Source organism: Triturus cristatus, chromosome 2_1 (assembly GCF_964204655.1).
Source record: "Triturus cristatus chromosome 2_1, aTriCri1.1, whole genome shotgun sequence".
Lineage (NCBI taxonomy): Eukaryota > Metazoa > Chordata > Amphibia > Caudata > Salamandridae > Triturus > Triturus cristatus.
The window spans coordinates 62949811-62956182 of NC_140581.1; positions in this window are offsets into that span (position 1 = coordinate 62949811).

The following is a 6372-nucleotide window of genomic DNA, read 5'->3' on the forward strand; positions in this document are numbered from 1 at the left end:
GGCAGAACCAAAAGTTGGGCGTATGCTATTTACAACGAAGTGTGGAAATTTTCGCAAATTGAGGCGGCTTCAAGATTGAGAGCTATTGACCAAGCAAACATGGAAAAGGTTTTAGCCGTTATAGATAACAGCATTAGCACTCTCTCTTCCAGAATTTATACATTAGATAATATTGTTTCGTCAGTTGTTGATATTGTGCATGATGATATGTCTGTGTTATATAATGGTCAAAACCAGTTGCGTTCTGTTATGCAGTTTGCATGGACATTGCAGACGTTAAAGGCAGGGAGGGTCCCTTGGGACTATTTGAGCACTACATCGTTATTCATTCCTTTTAACATTACTGATAAGCAGCTATTTATGTCCATGAAAGATGCTACATATTCATTATTACATATTGAAAAATTAGAACCGTTACCTTTCTCTGTGGCGGAAATCAATTCAGTCACGTGGCTTATACACGGGTTGATAACTCTACCGTTCGCACTTCTTAACTTTACGTCTTGTATGAAACATTATGCTCTGGGTAGATATGAACAGCTGGCCACCGTTTTCATACATGAGGTTTGGTCCCCCCCCTTTACGTATAGATGTACTAGGGACGGAACTGAGGTTTATCTGAAGGGTGAGGAATGTACCACGACACCAGATCATTCCTTGGTATGTAGGCACATTCAATTACACGGTGCATGCAATGTACAAGCCCCGATTTTGGCCTGCGTCCTACGAGGTGTCCCAGTGCCTGTGATTACGCCTTCTTTGACGCTGCTTGCAAACAGTAGTTATTTAATTTTGAATAATGAAGCTTGCTGCGGGATGTTAGTGGGAATCCCATATATAGTAACTGTATCGCAGAGGGTTGTCTGCTGCAATAATGTTCTCTTTTCACCCCCGCACGGGCGGCTGGATGTTTCCATCTGGCCTTCGATTCCAACCTTGAAAGCAGAGTTCAACAAGTTGAGCAGAATAAGAGCTGTATTGTCCCAAAAAGAGGTGTCATTGACTTCCTCTCGTGAAACATTTGTCCTTCACGTTGCTAATACGCGCACTGAGGTACAGGCGGTTTTGAATACGGACCTCCCCCTACATTTCGGAGCTTTGATCCTAACTATTTTCAATGCCTCGTCCACGACCGGCCTGGCTCATTTTTTTAAACTTGTAGGCTCAGGCCTCGTGACCTCTTTCCAAACTATTTTTGGTGTGATTCCGGCATTTTTTCATTCGATTTTCTCGAGCATCTTTGGAGGTGTTCCGCTGCTTCTGGCGCTGGTGGCAGGTGTGCTGCTTTTACTTTTCATACTACGGAATGGCTGCTGTTTCTGTGCCACACAAGCACCTGTCCCGTCTGCATCTTCTTCGTGATAGGATGCTTGACTTTTATGGTACTCTGCCATTGGCGACTTTAAGCCTGGCATATGGATTATCCTTCAGGTATTCCTACTTCACCTGCGTGCAACCTGTATTTCACTGCCTGGATTGTCCCTTTGAATGGCCTCTGGATTTGTGCTTGACCAACACGGTGTCTCCGGTGCCGGATTTCGATCGACTGATGAGGCCCTTAGTGTCTCACGAGTTGGCCTGTTCTGGTGTCCGGATTATGGCTTGTGGTGCGGCGCATGGTATCCTGGGTAATTGGGACATATCAACGGCTGCCTACGACTTCTTGGCTATGAGCTATTTAGAGGAACATTCCGGTTGCCCTCTGATTGTGCTAGAGGCTCCGATGGTTGAAGAACACGTATGTTCCTTTTCTTTAATTAATTGGATGGCTGAGACTTTTAGTGGCCCTGCAAACGATTTTTTGTTGGAAGCAGTTGCCACGTATGCTGCCTATACATTCATGGATTAACTGAACTATCCTCCTTTGCGCCTGTGCTACTGGACAGCAACCTAGCGCAGCATTCATTTTTTTTTTCTAATCATTGTGTTACTTATAGTATTTGGATGATAGTAGTTGTTAATATATGAAGTAAATTGTACATTTACTTAGCAAGTTTAAATAATTTTTGTCAGCTATCTAAGTAGACATGGATAAGGTAGTTAATAAATGTTTTTACATGTAAGTTTCTGGTCGTTGTTGATAAGTTCAACATGTTCTTTTTTCACTCTAAAGAAGAACACTTTTTAATTTAGGGAGTTTATCTACTTTATGCTAAGTTCGAATGAAAAAAGCAATGGGATTTTACTTACTTTAAGTGTAGTATGACGTTTTGTAGTTGTAGTCGTAGGTTTGTATATTCTTCTCTCAGCAAGGTAACCGTTTTTCTCCAAGTTTGGCCCAAAAATGGTAAATTACGTTAAGTGTATAATTGTTTTTATATTAGTGAGTTAATTAATGGTAGCTTTTGATTGGTTCAATTAGTGAAATGTCAAAATCATTGGTCGAGAACGTTATTTTGAATTTGAAAACGTTAAATAATTATATGTGTGAATAGTTTTGTAAAGTAAAATAGTTAAAAAAAGTGTGTAAAATAAAAGAATAGTGCATATCGAGTTGGTAATAAAAAGACGATATTTTTTGTATATTTCTATAAGCAGATAGGTCGTCGATGTTAGTGTAGTCGATATATATGTCTAAGGTCATGTTATTTAAAATAAAGTCGATCATGTAGTAGTCGATATTTATGTTGTCGATATTAGTGTGAACGATATTAGGGTTGTCGATAACAAAAAATCGATATTTGTGTGAATCCTTGTTTAAGTATAGGATGACGATATTAATGTAAGCGATATTTTAGTGACGATATTTATTTCTGACGATATTTATGTTAACGATATTCCATCATGGAACCATATTACACATAGGTCACCCCTACCGTCGTTCCTAGGTGTACCAAGGGTAGGGTGCCCTGTTATAATTTTCAGGGAAATTATTTTCAAAAAATTGCTATGCACTGGTGAGGAAAAAACAACCAAAATTGTTTTTCCCCATTGCTGCGCTGGCAGCTTCATAGGCTAACATAGACAGCCTTTATTAAACTTTAATAACGTCTAACTTTTGACAGGAGTGAGCTACAATCCTAATTCAAAGTATTAAAAAAAAGTTACAGTAAATTCAACAACTTGCCAAAGTAAGATGTATTATAACTTTTGCAAGAAGGGAGTTTTAGAACGTACTTTCCTGAAGTCACCTAAAGCAGCCCTGTAGCAGCCTCTTCTGATTGTACAGCCTTTGAAAGCCTGAACCAAGTTGGTCCCTGCTTAGGTGTGAAGATGCCTGGGGCTTACAAAATACAACCACTTGGAGCTGGTGAGATGAACTGGTCTTCAAAGGGAAAAGCCCACATGTCACAGAACCCAGGGAGATGGAAACCCTCCAATTAGATTGAGCGAGGGCCTGGAAGGGGAGTTTAGGGAACATTTAGCCACAACTGTGGGTTAGATTAGCCAGATATTAACTTCAAGGAGATATTTTCTCTATTTTTATTTGTGGTGAGATGTGCATTTTGTGACAAAAATATGCCACACTTCCTAGGAAGTTGTCATGGCAGAGGGTGACAACTTGAACCCCATTGGTTGAAGTTTCACTCCTCTTGCTGCCCAGGATGGGGAATAAACTTGGGAGAGCAGATCAGATACCTGTACTGAAACATCTGGAGGAGAAGAAGGACTGCCCTGCCGGACCCTTGGACTGAACAAGAGTGGACTGCACCTGCTGAACTTTAAATGCTCCACTACAGAAGAACTTTTCCTGTCTTGAAAGATAAGGAGTAGACTCCCTGAGTAACAACAGGCAGAAAAGTGCTAGAAGAAGCCACCTACAGCATACACTTAAGGGCAACTCCAGCTGAGAAGCTTCATCTGGATTGTACTGGGATTGACCAGGTGCATTATGGGAGATGGAGTTCCAGACCCAAAGATGCAAACCAAAGATTCTGAATCCTTGACTGGTGCTGTGTTCCCTTTCTGACCCTCATGGAAGCCTTGCAGAAGAAGAAATGAAAGTTTAGGAACTTTTTGCCAACTTTAGTGAAACAATCTCCATGAGAATATGAGCATCAACGGTGAGAGAAAAGCCGGCAACATCGAACTGCAACTTGACCTGACTGCACAGGTATGTCCCGCTGGAATCAGCAGAGTTCCTCACCATCATTGATGAACACAAAGACTTCCAGGACTCTTTAGGCATCACACTGCAGCAAGCTGCCATTGTCAAATCAAAACCTGTATCACAAGACACAATCTATCGACGCCGAGAGAAAAAAGTGACTGAGTCAAAGGTGAAAACTTAACCAGGACCAATTACTGACTATATGTGACTCATGGTCAGCCTGAAACTTTAGTTTTTGATAGTCCAGCATGGCCAGACGCCATGGTCATTTATGTGCTAGAAATAACTTTTTTTTCAAATGTAAACTTTAAAAATGCATTCCTCTGGTTATCAACATTGGATTTATTTTGTCATTTTGTCTCATTTAATGAACACAATATTCTCTATTTTTATAAATTGGTTTTGGATTTTTATTGTGTTGTGTCTTTTGCTTATTTACTGTTTTAGTGACATTAAATGATTTACACACCTTTCTCCTATGTTAAGGCTGACTGCCTGTAAGCAAAGCTACCAAGGGTTTAGCAAGGATTAATTTATTTAGACTTGACTGCACCTTATTTGTGATTGTGATTTTATTATTAGTTGTAGGTACCTACCTGCACCTACTAATAAGCCATCTAACAACACTTGATAAACTTCCCCCATGCATCCTGCAGACTTGGTTCAAGACGTTCACTGCCAAATTTGGCACCTTCCTTTGGATGAATAAACCTCATTGCATTCAGTCTACGGACAAGGGAGGCACGGCAATGGTCGACCTTAAATTGCACCCCTGGGGATCTCAGGTTCAAGTACACAATGTTCAGCTTCATGAAGGGTGGACTGACCATGCCTTCCAACTTGAGATGTCCCTTATTAGCCAGGACATCTCCTGGGACTTTGATTTAAACATGCCCCTACTCTCTAAGTCGAAAATCACCATTGTAGCCATTGAAGATTTCACACTATTTTTCCAAATCGCAAAAAGCTCTAAATAAACATCTTAGGGTGTACTACTAGCAGTATAACTGAGGGGGTTAATGCACCCACTACAGATAGCTCTGTGTAATCTGCTAATCACAGGTTTGAATAGTCATAACATATCTTTGATCGTCTATTGTACCTACAATGTATACCTTGTAGGTCACAAGTTCATAACCAATTAAAACAGTTGGTTTTGCAAAGATGCTTGTGTACTCGCCTCTCTGCTGATACAATAGTGGTTTTAATCAAGGGAAACAGAGGGGTTTGCCCATCCCACCCCCACATCATCTTGCTAGTTAAGGTAAAAATATAATATGGATGGTGGTGTACCTGATGGATAAATTCATAAACCAATATCCATACCACAATAGAACAATCATTTGCAATGCCAAAGGTCTTGCATTAGTGAGAGTTTGAGCTATTGACATTGTAAATGATAATGCCATTATTTATGTGTTTTGAAAACCTTCAAGCCGTGCGCAGGCACTTTGTACTTATAGTCCTTGCTTAGGAGAAGCAAGGCTGGCAGTAAAAGAGGCGCAGTTACTGCCAGCCTTGCATCTGGTAAGCAATGACTATAAGTAAAAAGTACATGTTTACACACTGCTTGCAGGTTTTCAAAACACACAAATAAATGGCATTTTCATTTACAATGCCAATAGCTCAAACTCTCTCAATTGTGAGACATATTACATTGCAAATGCTTGTTACACCAGCCTTGAGATCAGCTGCTGAGCTCCTCATGTGGGTTTAACCTGTGGTTAATTTGTTAAAAACAAAAAAGTGCTGGGGCTTTTTTCGTCAGGAGGCAGCTTGCACCAGCCCATTTCTCCTGTTAGCACCGGACAACCACTGCCTCAAATTAAGTCCTGGGTTTACCTGCATATTCTGTGAGTGTTTCAAGTTTGGTAAAGACTGATCAGTGTTCACCGCCTGCCAGGACTTTAAGTGGGGTGGGGCCTTCAGTGTCTTAGAGCCAGCAGTAGTTAGAAATTGACTTTGAAATTGTTCCCCTTTCAAACCCAATCAAGGACTGGAAAAACGTTTAAGGTAATTCATGTCAGCCACAAATTCCCTGTTTTCAGTTCATATTTTACTTCATCTTGCATAACAAAGAAATGTGCTTTCTCCAGATATTGTGTATCCGATTTTTTTTCATGGAGCATATTGTGAATTTAATCACCTATGGGTGCATGGGTGAGTTCAGGTTGTAGGTGGGTATTTATGACAGGGCGCAATTGTGAGCTCGTGAGTTCAGGCTTAAAGCAGTGCAACTTTCTCACAGTAACTTTCAGCGGGTATAAAAGTGTTCAGACTATACCGCACATCCAATAATTGGCCTGTCTGCAGAGCTCAAT